At 46.9% G+C, this 19,053-nt stretch overlaps 2 protein-coding genes across 3 annotated transcripts in view; one reads left to right on the top strand and one right to left on the bottom strand.

The window, feature by feature from the left end:
• cab39l (calcium binding protein 39-like) overlaps nucleotides 1-14,829 on the bottom strand; it is a 138,297-nt gene extending 123,468 nt beyond the window's left edge. The window contains exons 1-2 of one of the 2 annotated variants that reach the window (XM_038802617.1): nucleotides 14,632-14,829; nucleotides 8,347-8,473 (exon numbers count right to left, since the gene is read on the bottom strand). The gene's annotated coding sequence lies outside the window, so the exon portion shown is untranslated. The remainder of the gene's footprint in view (nucleotides 1-8,346; nucleotides 8,474-14,631) is intronic. The other variant, XM_038802618.1, reaches the window with a different exon arrangement.
• Nucleotides 14,830-15,553: 724 nt separating this feature from the next.
• LOC119969114 overlaps nucleotides 15,554-19,053 on the top strand; it is a 358,923-nt gene continuing 355,423 nt past the window's right edge. The window contains exons 1-2 of the mRNA XM_038802328.1: nucleotides 15,554-15,653; nucleotides 15,764-15,867. The gene's annotated coding sequence lies outside the window, so the exon portion shown is untranslated. The remainder of the gene's footprint in view (nucleotides 15,654-15,763; nucleotides 15,868-19,053) is intronic.

Raw genomic sequence — 19,053 nt, 5'->3', positions numbered from 1 at the left:
AACAACTTCCTCCCTGCTTGACAGGTACATAATTATCAAGGACACGCAGTAACTGCGGGTCAGAAGGGGAGGGTCGACCCGGGGCGAGCAGGGAACAGGACATGGCTAATCGGCAGGGGAGGGGGGCGGGTCGTCCCGCGACCCGGCTGATCACTTGGAACGTGAGGGGGTTGAATGGGCCGGTCAAGAGATCAAGGGTATTCTCACACCTGAAGGGACTGAAGGCTGATGTAGCAATGTTACAGGAGACCCATTTGAAGGTAGTGGACCAGGTTCGCCTGAGAAGGGGGTGGGTGGGACAGGTGTTCCACTCTGGATTGGACGCAAAGAACCGGGGGGTGGCGATTCTGGTGGGAAAGAGGGTGTCGTTCGTGGCGGAGGAGGTGGTGGCGGATAAGGAGGGTAGGTATGTGATGGTGAAGGGTAAGCTGCAGGGGGAGAAAGTGGTGATGGTCAACGTATATGCCCCGAACTGGGATGACGCGGGTTTTATGAGGCGCCTATTGGGCCTCATTCCGGGACTGGAGGCAGGGGGCTTGATCATGGGGGGGGACTTTAACACAGTGCTGGACCCCGGGCTAGACAGATCGAGTTCAAGGACCAATAGGAGGCCGGCAGCGGCAGAAGTGCTGAGGGGGTACATGGAGCAGATGGGAGGAGTAGACCCATGGAGGTTTGGTAGGCCGAGGGCGAGGGAGTATTCCTTTTTCTCCCACGTCCATAGAGTGTACTCCAGAATCGATTTCTTCGTGTTGAGCAGGGGGCTGATCCCGAGGGTACGGGAAGCTGAGTACTCGGCCATTGCGATCTCTGATCATGCACCACATTGGGTGGATGTGGAAATGGGGGAGGCGCGGGACCAGCGCCCGCTGTGGCGGCTGGATGTGGGGCTGTTAGCGGACGACGAGGTGTGTAAAAGGGTCCGGAAGAGCATCGAGAGCTATCTGGACTTGAATGACACGGGTGAGGTGCAGGTGGGGATGGTCTGGGAGGCCCTGAAGGCAGTGATCAGGGGAGAGCTGATCTCCATAAGGGCGCACAGAGAAAGAAAGGAGAGGCAGGAGAGGGAGAGGCTGGTGGGGGAGCTATTGGAAGTGGATAGGAGATATGCGGAGGCACCAGAGGAGGGGCTGCTGGGAGAACGGCGCAGCCTGCAGGTCAAGTTCGACCTGCTGACCACCAGGAAGGCAGAGACGCAGTGGAGAAGGGCACAGGGCGCGGTCTATGAGTATGGGGAAAAGGCGAGCAGGATGCTGGCACACCAGCTTCGCAAACGAGATGCGGCTAGGGAGATTGGGGGAGTGAAGGAGAGGGGCGGGAAGGTAGTGCAGAAGCGGCAAGAAGTGAACGGGGTCTTCAGGGATTTTTACAAGGAGTTGTATCGGTCTGAGCCGCCGACGAGGAGAGGGGGAATGGAGGACTTCCTAAACAAATTGAGGTTCCCAAGGGTCCAGGAGGGGCTGGTAGAAGGGCTGGGGGCGCCAATAGGGCTAGAGGAGCTAGTCAAGGGAATAGGTCAGATGCAAGCGGGGAAGGCGCCGGGGCCAGATGGGTTCCCGGTGGAATTCTATAAGAAAAATGTGGACTTGGTGGGACCGGTACTGGTACGAGCTTTTAATGAGGCGCGAGAGGGGGGGGTTCTGCCCCCGACAATGTCGCAGGCACTGATCTCCCTGATATTGAAGCGGGATAAAGACCCCGTGCAGTGCGGGTCCTACAGGCCTATCTCGCTTCTGAACGTGGATGCCAAGTTGCTGGCAAAGATCCTGGCAGCTAGAATAGAGGATTGTGTGCCAGGGGTAATCCATGAGGACCAGACGGGGTTCGTGAAGGGGCGGCAGCTCAACACGAACGTGCGGAGATTGCTGAATGTAATTATGATGCCGGCAGTGGAGGGGGAGGCTGAGATAGTGGTAGCGCTGGACGCGGAGAAGGCATTCGATAGGGTGGAGTGGGAGTACCTGTGGGAGACGTTGGAACGGTTTGGGTTTGGGGAAGGGTTTATTAAGTGGGTGAAGTTGCTCTACTCGGCCCCGACGGCGAGTGTAGTGACAAACGGGAGGAGGTCGGAGTATTTCGGGCTCCACCGAGGGACCAGGCAGGGATGTCCTCTATCCCCCCTACTTTTCGCACTGGCGATTGAACCGTTGGCGATGGCACTGAGGGGTTCAGGGGGGTGGAGAGGACTGACTAGGGGAGGGGAGGAACATCGAGTATCGCTGTATGCGGATGATCTACTGCTGTACGTGGCAGACCCAGAAGGGGGAATGCCGGAGATAATGGAACTATTAGCAGAGTTTGGGGACTTTTCGGGGTACAAACTAAATTTGGGCAAAAGCGAGGTTTTTGTGATACACCCGGGGGACCAGGGAGAGGGTATTGGGAGACTCCCCTTCAAGCGAGCAGGAAAGAGCTTTAGGTACTTAGGGGTGCAGGTGGCAAGGAACTGGGGGACCCTCCACAAGTTGAACTTTTCCAGGCTGGTGGAACAGATGGAGGAGGAATTTAAGAGGTGGGACATGGTACCGTTGTCGCTGGCGGGGAGGGTGCAGTCAATCAAAATGACGGTCCTCCCAAGGTTCTTGTTTTTATTTCAGTGCTTGCCCATCTTCCTCCCTAGGGCCTTCTTCAAAAAGGTGACGAGTAGCATCATGAGCTACGTGTGGGCGCATGGCACCCCAAGGGTGAGGAGGGTCTTTTTGGAGCGGAGTAGGGACAATGGAGGGCTGGCACTACCCAATCTTTCGGGGTACTACTGGGCGGCAAATGTGTCAATGGTGCGCAAGTGGATGATGGAAGGGGAGGGGGCAGCTTGGAAACGAATGGAGAGGGCGTCCTGTGGCAACACAAGCCTGGGGGCCCTAGTAACGGCACCATGGCCGCTCCCCCCCACGAGGTACACCACGAGCCCGGTGGTGGCGGCCACCCTCAAGATATGGGGGCAGTGGAGGCGACATAGGGGGGAAATGGGAGGTCTGTTGGCGGCGCCAATAAGAGGGAACCATAGATTCATCCCGGGGAACATCGACGGGGGATTTCAGAGCTGGTACAGGGTGGGCATACGGCAGCTGAAGGACCTGTTTATAGAGGGGAGGTTTGCGAGCCTGGGAGGGCTGGAGGAGAAGTTTGAGCTCCCCCCGGGAAACATGTTCAGATATTTACAAGTGAAGGCATTTGCTAGGCGGCAGGTGGAGGGGTTTCCCCTGCTCCCCAGTAAGGGGGCGAGTGATAGGGTGCTCTCGGGGGTCTGGGTCGGAGGGGGGAAGATATCAGACATCTACAAGATAATGCAGGAGGCGGAAGAAGCATCAGGGGAGGAGCTGAAAGCCAAGTGGGAAGGGGAGCTGGGAGAGCAGATAGAAGACGGGACGTGGGCGGATGCACTGGAGAAGGTCAATTCTTCCTCCTCGTGTGCGAGGCTGAGCCTCATTCAATTTAAGGTGCTGCATAGAGCTCACATGACGGGGACAAGGATGAGCCGGTTCTTTGGGGGTGAGGACAGGTGTGTCAGATGTCTGGGAAGCCCAGCGAACCATGTGCATATGTTCTGGGCATGTCCGGTGCTGGAAGGGTTCTGGAAGGGGGTGGCAAGGACGGTGTCGAAGGTGGTGGGGTCCAGGGTCAAACCAGGATGGGGGCTTGCGATCTTTGGGGTCGGGGTAGAACCGGGGGTACAGGAGGCTAGGGAGGCCGGAATACTGGCCTTTGCGTCCCTAGTGGCTCGACGAAGGATATTAATTCAATGGAAGGACGCGAGGCCTCCAAGCGTTGAAACTTGGATTAACGATATGGCTAGCTATATTCAGCTAGAAAGGATCAAATTTGCCCTGAGAGGGTCGGTACAGGGATTCTCCAGGCGGTGGCAACCTTTCCTTGACTTTTTAGATCAGAGATAGACGTTCGGGGTCGTGGCAGCAGCAACCCGGGAGAGGGGGAGGGGGGGGGGGGGGAGGGAGGGGAGGGGGAGGGGAGGGGGGGGGGGGGGAGGGGGGGCAGCAAGGGTCGTGGGGGGACATGCACGACTGTAACGCGGGCAAGTCTGCTCGCTGCTCATGTCTGAAACTGTAGGCTGCCTTGTTTGTTAAGGTTGCCTGGGGGGGGGGGGGGGGGGGGGGGGGGAGGAGGAGGACTGGTGCGCGCGAGAGGGCGGGTGAGGGAGGGACATTTGCCTAGAGGGATTGTGTTGTAAATAATTAAAAAAATTAGTAGGGGTAAATGTTTGTATGGAAAAACTCTTTCAATAAAAATTATTTTAAAAAAAAAGGACACGCAGTAACTGTTCCTTGAAAAAGCTCCACATTTCGATTGTACCCATCCCCTGCAGTTTCCTTCCCCATCCTATACATCCTAAATCTTGCCGAATAGCATCATAATTCCCTTTCCCCCAGCTATAATTCTTGCCTTGCGGTATATACCTATCCCTGCCATTGCTAAAGTAAACATAACCGAATTGTGATCATTATCACCAAAGTGCTCACCTCCATCTAAATCTAACACCTGGCCGGGTTCATTAGCTAGTACCAAATCCAATGTGGCCTCGCCCCTTGTTGGCCTGTCTACATACTGTGTCAGAAAACCCTCCTGCACACACTGCACAAAAACTGACCCATCTATAGTACTCGAACTATAGTATTTACAGTCAATATTTGGAAAGTTAAAGTCCCCCATAACAACTACCCTGTTACTCTCGCTCCTGTCGAGAATCATCTTTGCAATCCTTTCCTCTGCATCTCTGGAACTATTCGGAGGTCTATAGACAACTCCCAACAGGGTGACCTCTCCTCTCCTGTTCCTAACCTCGGCCCATACTACCTCAGTAGACGAGTCCTCAAGCGTCCTTTCTACCGCTGTAATACTTTCCTTGATTAACAATGCCACCCCCCCCCTCTCTTTTGCCATCTTCTCTGTTCTTACAGAAACATCTAAATCCTGGAACCTGCAACAACCATTCCTGTCCCTGCTCTACCCATGTCTCCGAAATCGCCACAACATCGAGATCCCAGGTACCAACCCATGCTGCAAGCTCACCCACCTTATTCCGGATGCTCCTGGCGGTGAAGTAGACACACTTCAAACCAGTGTCTTGCTTGCCAGTGCCCTCTTTCGAACTATTAACCCTATCCCTGACCTCACTACTCTCAACATCCTGTACACTGGGACTACAATTTAGGTTCCCATCCCCCTGCTGAATTAGTTTAAACCCCCCCGAAGAGCACTAGCAAATCTCCCCCCCCAGGATATTGGTACCCCTCTGGTTCAGGTGAAGACCATCCTGTTTGTAGAGGTCCCACCTACCCCAGAATGAGCCCCAATTATCCAGGAAACCAAAACCCTCCCTCCTGCACCATCCCTGTAGCCACGTGTTCAACTCCTCTCTCTCCTTATTTCTCACTTCGCTAGCACGTGGCACGGGTAACAACCCAGAGATAACAACTCTGTTTGTTCTAGCTCTCAGCTTCCACCCGAGCTCCCTGAATTTCTGTCTCAAATCCCCATCTCTCTTCCTACGTATGTTGTTGGTACCTATGTGGACCACGACTTGGGGCTGCTCCCCCCTCCCCCTTAAGGATCCCAAAAACACGATCAGAGACATCACGAACCCTGGCACCTGGGAGGCAACACACCAACCGCGAGTCTCTTTCGTTCCCACAGAACCTCCTGTCTGTTCCTCTAACTATGGAGTCCCCAATGACAAGTGCTCTGTTCCTCTTCTCCCTTCCCTTCTGAGCAACAGGGACAGACTCTGTGCCAGAGACCTGTGCCCCATTGCTTACCCTTGGTAAGTCGTCCCCCGCAACAGTATCCAAAACGGTATACTTGTTATAGAGGTGAACGACCACAGGGGACCCCTGCACTGCCTGCCGGTTCCCTCTCCCTCCCCTGACGGTAACCCATCTACCTTCTTCTTTTACCTGAGGTGTGACTACCTCCCTATAACTCCTCTCAATAACCCCTTCCGCCTCCCGAATGATCCGAAGTTCATCCAGCTCCAGGTCCCTAAAGCGGTTCTCGAGGAGCTGGAGTTGGGTGCACTTCCCACAGATGCAATCAGCAGGGACACTCGCGGTGGCCCTTTCCTCCCACATTCTGTAGCAGGAACATTCAACTGCCCTAGCCTCCATTCCCACTGAACTAACTTCCCAACTACTGAAAACTAAAAACTAAAAAACTTTTTTTAAAAAACTTGTTAAGTTTAGCAATCCAACGGACAGAACTTTTTTTTTTGGTTAGAGGAGGATGGGTGGGCGATACTACGTAAGTAGTGTTTCAGGTAAAGCTCTCACTCGAGAACAGCCCCTTCACAAACCACCTTCAACTTATGCTGACCGTACTGCACGTATCCAAATCTCCCCGGAACAGCCAATCAGAAGCTCTGCTCTGCTTCCCTCTGCTGGATGCTTGCCTTCACTCGACTTCCTTGGGTCACTTGCGCAGGTACATCTTCAACTTGCGCTGACCGCACTGTACGTATGCAAATCTCCCCGGAACAGCCAATCAGAAGCTCTGCTGCCCTCTGCTGGATGCTTGCCTTCACTCGACCTCCTCGGGTCACTTGCGCAGGTACACCTTCAACTTACGCTGACCGCACTGCACGTATGCAAATCTCCCCGGAACAGCCAATCAGAAGCTCTGCTCTGCTGCCCTCTGCAGCAGTATTTCCAGTTGTATAGGTCGAAGGCCCCGGAGGAGTCGGACATGAGAGATTTTTTGGGGCAGATGGAGTGAGTAGGAGAGATCAGGGCTGGAAGAGCCAGTGGAGATGGAAGAGGTTCAGGCGGTGATAGAGAAGATGCAGATGTGTAAGGCACAGGGGCTGGATGGGTTCCTGGTGGAGTTTTATGAAATATTTACGGATAGGTTGGAGCTGCTGTTGGTGGAGATGGTTGCAGATACAGTGGTTAAGGGAACACCGCCAGAGACAATGGGGCAGGCATCCATTTCATTCCTGCTAAAAAAGGATAAGGACCCAGTAGAGTTTGGGTCGGATAGGCCGATATCTCTGCTGAATGTGGATGCCAAGATTTTGGCTAAGGTGTTGTTGCTGAGTTTGGAGGAATGCCTCCTGAAGGCGACTGGGGAGGATCAGGCAGGGTTCATCAGGGCAGGTAGTTGTGGTCGACCGTGCAGCGTCTGTTAAATGTGGTGCTTTCTCCAGCAGAAGAGAGGGAGTCAGAGGTGTTGGTTGCGTTGGATGCGGAGAGGGCGTTTGATCGTGTAGAGTGGAGTTATTGGTTTGTAGAGAGAGTTGGAGAGGTTTGAGATTATGCTCAAGTTTGTAGTATGGGTTATATTGCTGTATAGGGAACCGAAGGCAAGTGTGCATGCCAATGAGTTGAGTTTGGGGTATTTTCCATCACACAGGGGAACAAGGCAGGGTGCCCCATGTCCCGACTCCAGTTTACGCTGGCGATAGAGGCCATAGCAATGAGGTAGTTGTATAAATGGAAGGAGATAATGAGGGTGGGGTGGAGCATAGAGGTCTCTGTATGCTGATAATCTGCTGTTGTGGAGGCGGCTTAGTAGCACAGTGGTTTGCATTGTTGTTTCACAGCACCAGGGATCCGGGTTCGATTCCCAGCTTGGGTCACTGTCTGTGGGGAGTTTGCACATTCTCCCAGTGTCTGTGTGAGTTTCCTCTGGGTGCTCTGGTTTCCACCCACAAGTCCCGAAAGACGTGATGTTAGGTGAATTGGACACTCTGAATTCTCCTTCGGTGTACCTGAACAGGCACCGTAGTGTGGCGACTAGGGGATTTTCACAGTACCTTCATTGAAGTATTAATGTAAGCCTATTTGTGATACTAATAAAGATTACTATTATACCTTCAGCCTGGGTTCCTCGGTGGGGGATATAACAGGACTGCTTAGGAGATATGGGGCCTTTTCAGGTAATAACCTGAATCTGGAAAAGAGTGAATGTTTTGTGGTGTCTTCTCTGGGGGCAGGAGTCGATTTGGTTGGGTTGCCATTTTGGGAGGCAACTACCCACTTTAGGTACGTGGGAGTGCAGGTGGCTCAGGACTGGGCCCGGCTTCCTCCGTTGAATTTCAAGAGTGTGGTGGGTGGGGTCAAGGTGGATTTCTCAAGATGGGATAGCCTTCCTCTATCATCGGCAGGTTGGGTGCAGGCGATCAATGTAAATATTTTGCCATGGCCTTTATTTCTATTTCAGTACTTGCTGTTTTTTATGGGGGTGTGGAACGGTTGATCTTGCCATTTGTGGGCAGGTACGGTCACGAGGACGGTGCTCTAGAGGGGTAGCAGTGGGAAAACTGCCTTTGCAATTCCACCCAAAAAGTAGCAACGTTAATAAATTTAACGCACCAAAAACATGTCAGTCTCTTACCTCTTTGGTAGACTGTGGGTAAGGCACGCAAAGAAACAAAATGTATCTGTTCAGCAAGAAATCTTCAGCAACCAAGATCTGTCAACAGCCTTTTAGTTCAGCAAGACTTTAAGCTTTAGTACTTCACCTAAAATAAAAATAATTCAGAGCTAAACAGTCGAGCTAAAAACAGAACTGATTTATTCAGCACAGACTGTTTCTTTGCTGAAGTTCAAATTACATATGCATATAAACTAATCTCAGTACATCAATTAATTATAAACATGGCGTTGGACATCACCCACATGATTCATTCTGAAATTTCATGTATTGTAGCCTGCATATATTAATAGCAAACATGTAAATATTTAGCTTGGCGAGATGAGCATTAATTTTGAGGTTCATCCTGAATAAACTGCAGTTAGATCATATTGCTGCCATGTAACAGGAAAATTAGATAGCGACTCAATGCAGAAAGCTTAAGGGGGTGGCACGGTGGCTAGCACCCCTGCCTCACAGTGCCAGGGACCAGAGTTTGATTCCAACCTCAGGTGACTGCGTGAGTTTTCTCCAGGTGCTCAGGTTTTCTTCCCCACACCAAAGATGTGCAGGTTAGATAGACTGGACATGCTAAATTGTCCTTAGGTGGGGTTACAGGGATAGGGTGGGGGATTGGGCCTAGGTTAGAGTGTTCTTTCAGAGGTTCGGTGCGGTGCAGGCTTGATGGGCCAAATGACCTCCTTCTGCACTTTTATGATTCTATGTGATGACACAATTTCAATTTGTTGAACACTTATAATTACAAATCTAAATCATCCTACTAAATACTAAAATAATTTTATCAGCTGATTGGAGTTCCTTTAAAGATTACTAATACAGAACCGAAGAGAAGGGCAATAGAACTTTGTGTTGACGGACAGGTACAGTTTTCTCTCTTCTTGTACCAAATATCTAGTGTCGCAAGCAACAGTAAATTGTGCCTTTGTATATTCATTTCACAAAATACCACTGGGACTGTCATCTAATCAAAGCACATCCAGGACAGGCTACTTCACTTACAGCAAGCTGATATCAACAAGTTCTGCTTCAACATTAGCAAGCATCAGTTATGGCAAAGTTGGTAGCGTTTTTGCCTCTGAGGTTCAAGTCCCACACCAGGAAGTGAGCACGAAAATCAAGGCTGAGTAATGTTCTGGGAGTGCCGTCTTTTGGATGAGATGTTAACTTGTTTCTCTCCTTCCTCTCCTCCCCCCCCAAATCCCCTGGGTGGAAGCAAAATAACCAATTTTGAATAAGAGTCGTGGAGTTATCCCTGGTCTACTGGTAAATATTTATTCCTCAATCAACATGACAAAACAGTTTATCTAGTCATTATCACATCTTTGTGGGAGTTTGCTGTCTGCAATTTGGCTGCTGCATTTTCTATGACAGTGACTACACTTCAAACGCATTTCATACATAAAGCACTTAAGAGAATCCAGGGGTCATGAAAGGCACTATATAAACAAAAGTCTCTCTTTATTTCCCAATTGTAGTACCACTTGTGCATTCAGCAATACAAAAGTGCCCTTATAGCCTGGCAGTCAGGTAATACCTGAACTCCGGAATATAGGATTGCAAGAACCACTCCTCCAAAATCTATATACTTTCACCATGGAGGTTAACATCACAGCAATAACTTCAGTATATCAAACAAAGTAATTGACAGAGCTTTGGGGTCTGTCAGACCTACTTCACCAGCTTCCCCTGAACCAAGAGTACAGATTGGATGAGGCATTTACATTTTGTAGATTGGCTACTTCAGTTACTCTCCATGTTAGCCCTGGCCTTTGAATCAAAAGGCTGTAGATTCAAATTCCATATTTCAGCTCATAATTTAAGCTGACACTCCCATGCAGTACAAGAGGGGACAAGCTTTTGATTAGATTTTAACAGAGGCTCAATCGGCCTATCATACAGATATTAAGGTGTCCTTGGAACAACTTAAAAAAGGAGGGTACACTTGGTGTCCTAGGCAACATTTACAATGCCAAAACAGATTATGTAGGCATTTATCTCATTGTGGGACATTCTGTGAAAAAATGGTTTCTGCACTTTGTGTGTCACAAATCAGTGATTGCACTTCAAAACTACTTTGTTTGCTATGAAGCATTTTGGGATGTCCTGAGTTCACAGAAGTGGTTATATTTCTTTCTTATAATAACTTGCATTTATATAGCAGCTTTAAAAAAGTCAACCATCCTACAGCACTTGACAGAAGCATAATCAAATAAAAATTAACATGCTGGAGAAATATATATTAGGAAAGGTGACTAAAAGCTTGGCTAACGAGTTAATTTTCTAATCTTAAAAAGGAGGAGGAGAGGCGCTCAATGAGAGAATTCCAGCTATTCAGGCAGAGGACCAGAGGGAGTTTAACTTAATAACAATGTCTATCAACTCCTTGCACCTGTTGGGCACAAGGGTGGAGGGCAAAGGGGAAGACAGGTTTAAAGAGAAGCTGGGATTATTTTATCTTTTCACAAAGTTCATGGTGCGAGCTTTTGGGCAGAGGAGTGAGGGGTCTAACAGTGCTTAATATGGTCCAGTCAGATTTGGTGATAAATGATTCAACCAGTTGCATGCTATGCATGTCCAAATCTCCTCCCTTTGACCTTGAGGAAGTGAATATGGGGGCCATAACAGGGAAACAACCAAGGTGGGCGGAGGAAAGGACTGGCCACAAAGACAAAGGTGAGAGGGTGATTAAACGGATCAACAGCAGTAAAAGTATTGTGATGGACAAGACCCAAAGGCTAGGCAGTTTGGAATTTGAAAATACCATTGTAAGCGGTTTGAAGAACAGGTTTTTTTCTGGTGAGGTTGCAAGAGATGAGTAGTCAGGCATAAAGGTGGTGATCAGAGATCGCCATGAATATGGATCTCTGGAGTTTATATAATAATCTTTATTAGTGTCACAAGTAGGCTTACAGTAACACTGCAATGAAGTTACTGTGAAAATCCCTTGCCGCCACGCAACGACAGCTGTTTGGGTACACTGAGGGAGAATTCAGAATGTCCAATTCACCTAATGAGGGCTAAATTAAACAAAAATAGGGAGGGGAGAATACTCGCATACACGTATCTTTCTGGAATACCAGTATTTTTTATAATGTATTGACTGTAATTAAACAGTTTCTGAATATTAGCAAACTATTAAATTCAAATAGCCACTTCTCTATGAATTTGTGTGGAAGTAGGTGGCCTTGAGGCTTTGCTTAACATTTAGAATCGGGCAGAAATAATTATCGCTCCTCAATAAGTATTAAAGAATTAAAGGGGATGGGTATAAATAAGTTAGTCTTCACATAGTAGAGGGTTTAAATGTTCTGCATCACAAACCATTGTGAAAGAAAGGAAATAAATTCTTAGATAGCTTCATGCAAAAGAATATTAAGAGCAAGAGGAATGAAGAGAGTGAGATTAAACAAAATAGTTCATGTGGAGAACACTGGTGCGCATGCTTGATGTGCCAAAACACCTATTTTGTGCCACAATGTTGTACGAGTTCTTGTTCTTGCCTTTTTGGGAAGAATAAACTTGGGTCAATCATGCTTTGTAATTTATTTTTTCAAGCTTGCTATCCTATTGTATTTAATTAAAACTGTTGAATCTTTGTGAACTGGTTTGTTTGTCACCTTTAGCCTCAGCTTCTTGCTCCAAAAAGGAAAACAAAAAAAAGGTCACCGCCTCATCTCATGCTTCATGTGCTGTCACTGGGTTGCGCTCCAACTAGCTGCAGCAACTGTCGTACAAAAGTTAGATCCATACAAATTCAAGAGCAGGAAAGAAGTGCACTAACATTCATGATTTATGTATGACAGCCTAGCATGTTAAAGCAATAAACGGGATCACTGACAATGCAGCACTCCTTCAGTATTGCACTGAAGTGCCAACCTGGATGATGCGCTCAAGTCTCCAGAGTGAGGCTTGAACCAATGTATAATAATACTAATAATAATCTTTATTACTGTCACAAGTAGGCTTACATTAACAATGCAATGCAGTTACTGTGAAAATCCCCAAGTCGCCACACTACACCGCCTGTTCGGGTACACCGAGGGAGAATTCAGAATGTCCAATTCACCTAACAAGCATGTCTTTCGGGACTTTGTGGGAGGAAACCGGAGCACCTGCGATTCAGGGAGAACTCCGCACAGCGACCCAAGCCAGGAATCTAACCCAGGTCCCTGGCGCTGTGAAGCAACAGTGCCAGGGACCTGCTCTTAATACACTTTTATGTATTCATACAAGTAATCAGACATTTTTATGTATTCATAAAAACAGTTACAGTACATTGCCAATTCCAAATTTGAAACTTTTGGCTGTGTTGCTTTAGGAAGGCACCAGCCGGACCAGGGAAAGCCAACCTTTGCCTGCCGTTAAACTTTCTGGCAGAGGCCGAGGACCTTCCGCTCACTGCTGTACATAATGACTAGGTGAAAAAATACAAAATGTTGGGATATTTTGAATAATGACATTTATCTTCACACTAACTGCAGATTCTAACAACAGAAGCAAAATTAATTTTGGCCATATGCTAATATGTAGGGTCAATCACCATTTTCATCCAATTAGCAAAGCAGCAGCTTACAGGATTCCTAACATGAGAATTTTCAAATGCATCTCCACACAGAATTTATTTTAAAAATATAGATCTTACACATTGTGTGCTGTGCTCATATCTCACCCATTGAAGGATGCTTCAATTCTCAACTAGATAAAATATTTGTATCATATTTGTTTTAAATCTCTATGCTCATTCTCAGACTCGATTCCTTTATGTACAAACGTCATGGATTTTTTTAGAAACAAAGAATGCAGGTCAATCGCAAAATGTATTCTCCCCTCTCCAGGTTGCTGCTCATTTCAAATGCTTTGATGTCAGAGCCACGAATGACAACAATCACTCCTGTCATGTGGTCAGCCAATTTTTGTTTATATGTTAAGTAAAGGGTGGTGACAACAGCACCAGCAGAGGAAAGCTTCAGTGCTGGTTTACATTAGCAATCTGCTGGGCATTCTATGGGCCCCCTCAGCTGTATGACTCGCATTGAATTATGCAGATAATATATTAATTCTACTGAACCACTTCAGAGTAAAGCATGATCAATGTAGACAACTTAAACATCATTGCGCTTTCTGTAATGACAATTTTGAAATGTCTGTAATGATCTTTCAGATATTTTATGTATAAAGATTTTTTTCAAAAAGTGATCTGCAGATCTAAAAAATACAAGTCAGTCATAACAACAGATCATGAAACTAGTAAAACTTTTTAACCCTACATCTTCTGCACTGTTTATCTTCCAACAGGATACTAAAAACATCAATATTAAATAGACCCACTCACTCAATGATAATAATCAATAAGTCTAACGTGAATGTCAAGGCATTATTAATCTCTACGTTCCTAAACTGAATAAGCTTTGCTAATTATCCGAATTCGTTGACTGGATTACTACTTTCTAACTCACTTAGAACTATCCATTGATCTCCGAAGTACACCATAAAATGGTAAACCCTAGGTGACTATTAAAAACATTTCCATGAAAACGTAAACACTGAACGGCACGGAGAGCCAGTCCAAAAGAACAAAAATCATTTGTGTTCCACATTACAAAGTGTTTGCATACTTTTGTTCCTTCGTGCACATAAGACAGACTCTGAAATTTGGCAGCCTGTTTATAGAACACCGCAAAAGGCAGAACGATTAGTCAGATTTGCTGCTTTTAATAACACTGCAAGGAACTTCCGAAAGCTGACGTTCAGCAAGCTCAACATCGGCCTCATAACTATCGTCCGGGCTTCACATTTAAACCCTTCGCCTCTCTAGCAGCTTGAAGTCAAGCATTCAATTGTTTTTTTTCAAGGATCCTGCCATAAAGAAAGAGGCGCCCAGGAAAATAACTGAACTTGAAAGCAACTGATGCGATCAAGAACCAGATTTTGTCATTATAAATGCGCCATATATTCTGATGCAAGTCAATAAATTATACAGAAAATAGGCCTAAATCGCGAGGGACGGTGCAGTTGTCTGCGCAGCTGTAGCACATTTGCAATGACTCCAACCCAAAAGCAATGCAGCGGAAGGAGTCTGGGGACCTGGATGCAGCACTGAACCAGCAACATTGCACAAACTCCTTCGGCCGCCGCTGATTGACAGGTAGCTGGCGGACATGCGCAATGACCTTATCCGTTGATGGTCGGCAAAGGGCCCAACCGTCACTCTGTGGAAATAAAATTAATTTCACCCCGGACACCGACCTGTTTACTGCTTTTTCTCTCTTTTTGCAGTGACAATGCAACAACCGCGCCGCCGACACTTCTCCCTCGTTCTTGAGTTACGGGAGAGGGGACGCACCGGCAGAGAGAGAACGGAATAGTCACTCACACCACCAGCAACTCCCTCATTTCCGGCTCTTTCTATTGTGAAGCAGCAAAAGCTGCACTCAGACCAGCCCCCTTCCGACGTCGACGGGAGGGGTGGGGAAATGTGCTCTACGTCACTGAATCTTGCGCACGTTGTGCGTCACCGAGTCCTGAGCACGTTGCGCGTTACCGTGCGCCTAGTGCTACTGCCCACGTGATTTGAGCGTGAGCGGGAAAAGTGAAAATCATGTTTCACTCTCTACGTTCCAGAATCATGAAGAATCAAAGGTCAGCCTTCATCTCTTTATTTTTGGTCTCATTTCGACTTTACCCTTAATGTCCAAAAGGAAAACACATTAAGTTCAGCAATTTTAGATTATGAGCTCTGCCACCGTTTTATTTTTTTACTGGTTTGTATTTTTCTTCATTCTTTCTTATTTAGACAGCTATTATCTATCCAGCCATTCACACCTCTGGATACACCTTTTGTTTATTTAACTATACCCATTACCACGCGTTTGTTTTTTATATCATAAAACTTTTTGTTATTTAATCTCACTTGTTTTTTATTTATCTCTATATAGAACATACAGTGCAGAGGAGGCTATTTGGCCCATTGAGTCTGTACCGGCACTTGGAAAGAGCCCACTTAAGACCATGCCTCCACCTTTTCCCAGTAACCCCACCTAACCTTTTTTTGAACATTAAGGGCAATTTATCACAGCCAATCCACCTAACCTGCACATCTTTGGAATGTGGGAGGAAACCGGAGCACCCGGAGGAAACCCACGCAGACAGGAGGAGAACGTGCAGACTCCACACACACAGTGACCCAAGCCGGGAATGGAACCTGGGACCCTGGAGCTGCGAAGCAACCGTGCTGCCCACGGTACTGTCATACAGTACGAAGCATATAGGTATAGTATTAAAAACAACATCAACAACAATATCAGGCACAACGTACATAGAAATCACACTATATTTCTAACAAGTCTTCTAAAAAAGAAAATAATGTCTTCTTCTTCAGGTGAAGGAGCTGCGTTCCGAAAGCTAGTGATTTGAAACAAATCTGTTGGACTTATGACAGACGTAAGGTTTAAAGCATCAGTCTCATTTCAAGCTGCTACAGGGGTCAGTACCATAAACCAATTTGTTGATGTGCCAGGTCAGACAATTTCATTACTTTACACATATGGCAACTAGAAGTAGAATGGTTATTCAATTTCTTTATGTGGTATATCAACCATAGTCCAAAGTACCATTGATAACCTCATGGCCATATAGGCCTGAACATTGAATCCCATACCCTTTATGGCCATCGAAACAGAATAATGTAAGTGAATGCTCAGTTCTCAGATGATTTGAGAATGAATGGGAAAAGTGAAAATCATGTTTCACTCTCTATGTTCCAGAATCATGAGGAATCATAACCTTTTTAAAAATAAATTTAGAGAACCCAATTATTTATTTTTCCAATTGAGGGGCAATTTAGCATGGCCAATCCACCTAGCCTGAACATCTTTGGATTGTGGGAGTGAGACCCATGCAAACATGGGAGAATGTGCAAACTCCACATGGATGTGTGGAGCACGGGGCAGCATGGTGGTTAGCATAAATGCTTTACAGCTCCAGGGTCCCAGGTTCGATTCCCGGCTGGGTCACTGTCTGTGCGGAGTCTGCACGTCCTCCCCGTGTGTGTGTGGGCTTCCTCCGGGTGCTCCGGTTTCCTCCCACAGTCCAAAGATGTGCGGGTTAGGTGGATTGGTCATGCTAAATTGCCCGTAGTGTCTTAAAAAGTAAGGTTAAGGGGGGGGGGGGGGGGTTGTTAGGTTACGGGTATAGGGTGGATACGTGGGTTTGGGTAGGGTGATCATTGCTCGGCACAACATCGAGGGCCGAAGGGCCTGTTCTGTGCTGTACTGTTCTATGTTCTATGTATTAACATCTTCATTTAAAGAAATGCACAGTGCCGTCTTGAAATATAAGTACAGCTCAATAAGAGGCCTAGACATTTGTCTTGATCCCTGGTTTCTAACAGTTCTGGAGAAGATACAATGTTTGCCATGCAGCCATCAGAATCAATATCAAATATACCAGAGAAGTCTTGAAACAGTTCTTCAAGGAGTAATTGGAGTCCTTCAATACAACACCATGTTCTTCACAGTCCGCTTCGTACAGCAATTGTAGTTATATGGCACCTTTAATGTAGTAAAACATTCCAAATGCCTCACAGGATGCACTCCACAGGTTGGTCAGCCAAAAAGGTATAAGAGTAAGGGAAGTGAAAGCAGATAACGCCTGCTCGTAGTCAAGAGTACAGACAAAAGATGAGATGAAGTTTCTCAGTCAGGAAGCAAGAACAGAACGGTAAATTTTCATTGCTGAAACTTTTAGCAAAGGATCATATTTATTTAATGTGTTCCTCAGATATGCTCAATGTTGCAATTATATGCACCCGCATCAACATTTGCGTCATCATTAACTCACCATTGGGGGCAGCATGGTAGCATAGTGGTTAGCACTATGGCTTCACAGCGCCAGGGTCCCAGGTTTGATTCCCGGCTTGGGTCACTGTGTGCGGAGTCTGCAAGTTCTCCCGTGTCTGTGGGTTTCCTCCAGGTGTTACGGTTTCCTCCCACAAGGCCCGAAAGACATGATATTAGGTAATTTGGACATTCAGAATTCTCCCTTTGTGTACCCGAACAGGTGCCGGAATGTGGCGACTAAGGGCTTTTCACAGTAACTTCATTGCAGTGTTAATGTAAGCCTACTTGTGACAATATGATTATTATTAATGTCTAATAATAATTATTATTATTAGACATTTGAGTTCAAGTTCAATTCAATGTAATACTTTACAAAGTGATTTGTGTAGGTTTTAGCGTTTGTTGCTTTCCTGCTTCTTGGCAATTGCAAGACCAAGATATTCCTGCTAGAATATTTGATGCTGACCCCAGAAGGCTTTATGAAGACTTTATGGAGCAAGGGAGCAGGATAGCCAACTGTCCCAGATTTTCCAGAACTGTCCCATAATTCGGCATTTTGTCCCAAGTCCCAGGTCAGGCCCTCGCATGGTGTGTTTTGTCCCAGATTTCTCCCATCTCTGCAGGCGTTGTGGCTCCTTGTACATTGGCTGCAGCAATCTGTCAGCCTGTTATATAAATAAGCTTTGCTAATTATCCGAATTCGTTCACTGGATTACTACCTTCTAACTCACTTATAACTATCCGTTGATCTCCGAAGTACACCATAAAATGGTAAACCCTAGGTGACTATTAAAAACATTTCCATGAAAACGTAAACACTGAACGGCACGGAGAGCCAGTCCAAAAGGACAAAAATCAATTATATTCCACATTACAAAGTGTTTGCATACTTTTGTTCCTTCGTGCACATAAGACAGACTCTGAAATTTGGCAGCCTGTTTATAGAACACCGCAAAAGGCAGAACGATTAGTCAGATTTGCTGCTTTTAATAACACTGCAAGGAACTTCCGAAAGCTGACGTTCAGCAAGCTCAACATCGGCCTCATAACTATCGTCCGGGCTTCACATTTAAACCCTTCGCCTCTCTAGCAGCTTGAAGTCAAGCATTCAATTGTTTTTTTTCAATGATCCTGCCATAAAGAAAGAGACGCCCAGAAAATAACTGAACTTGAAAGCAACTGATTCGATCAAGAACCAGATTTTGTCATTAAAAATGCGCCATATATTCTGATGCAAGTCAATAAATTATACAGAAAATAGGCCTAAATCGCGAGGGATGGTGCAGTTGTCTGCGCAGCTGTAGCACATTTGCAATGACTCCAACCCAAAAGCAATGCAGCGGAAGGAGTCTGGGGACCTGGATGCAGCACTGAACCAGCAACATTGCACAAACTCCTTCGGCCGCCGCTGATTGACAGGTAGCTGGCGGGCATGCGCAATGACCTTATCCGTTGATGGTCGGCAAAGGGCCCAGCCGTCACTCTGTGGAAATAAAATTAATTTCACCCCGGACACCGACCTGTTTACTGCTTTTTCTCTCTTTTTGCAGTGACAATGCAACAACCGCGCCGCCGACACTTCTCCCTCGTTCTTGAGTTACGGGAGAGGGGTAAAGTAATGAAATTGTCCGCCTGATAAAGGCCTCTGGGCCCTTTGAGAGACTAAGTGTGGACTTCAAAGGGCCCCTCCCGTCCACCAACCGCAACATCTATTTCCTCACCGTGATCGATGAGTTCTCCCGCTTCCCTTTTGCTGTCCCCTGCCCCGATATGACCATGGCCTCCGCGATCAAGGCACTGTACAGCATCTTCACACTGTTTGGTTCCCCCG

The sequence above is a fragment of the Scyliorhinus canicula genome, chromosome 7 (genome assembly GCF_902713615.1).
Source record: "Scyliorhinus canicula chromosome 7, sScyCan1.1, whole genome shotgun sequence".
Taxonomy (NCBI): Eukaryota; Metazoa; Chordata; class Chondrichthyes; order Carcharhiniformes; family Scyliorhinidae; genus Scyliorhinus; species Scyliorhinus canicula.
The sequence above is the reverse complement of the archived record's forward strand: the minus strand, read 5'-3'. Positions and strand labels throughout refer to the sequence as shown.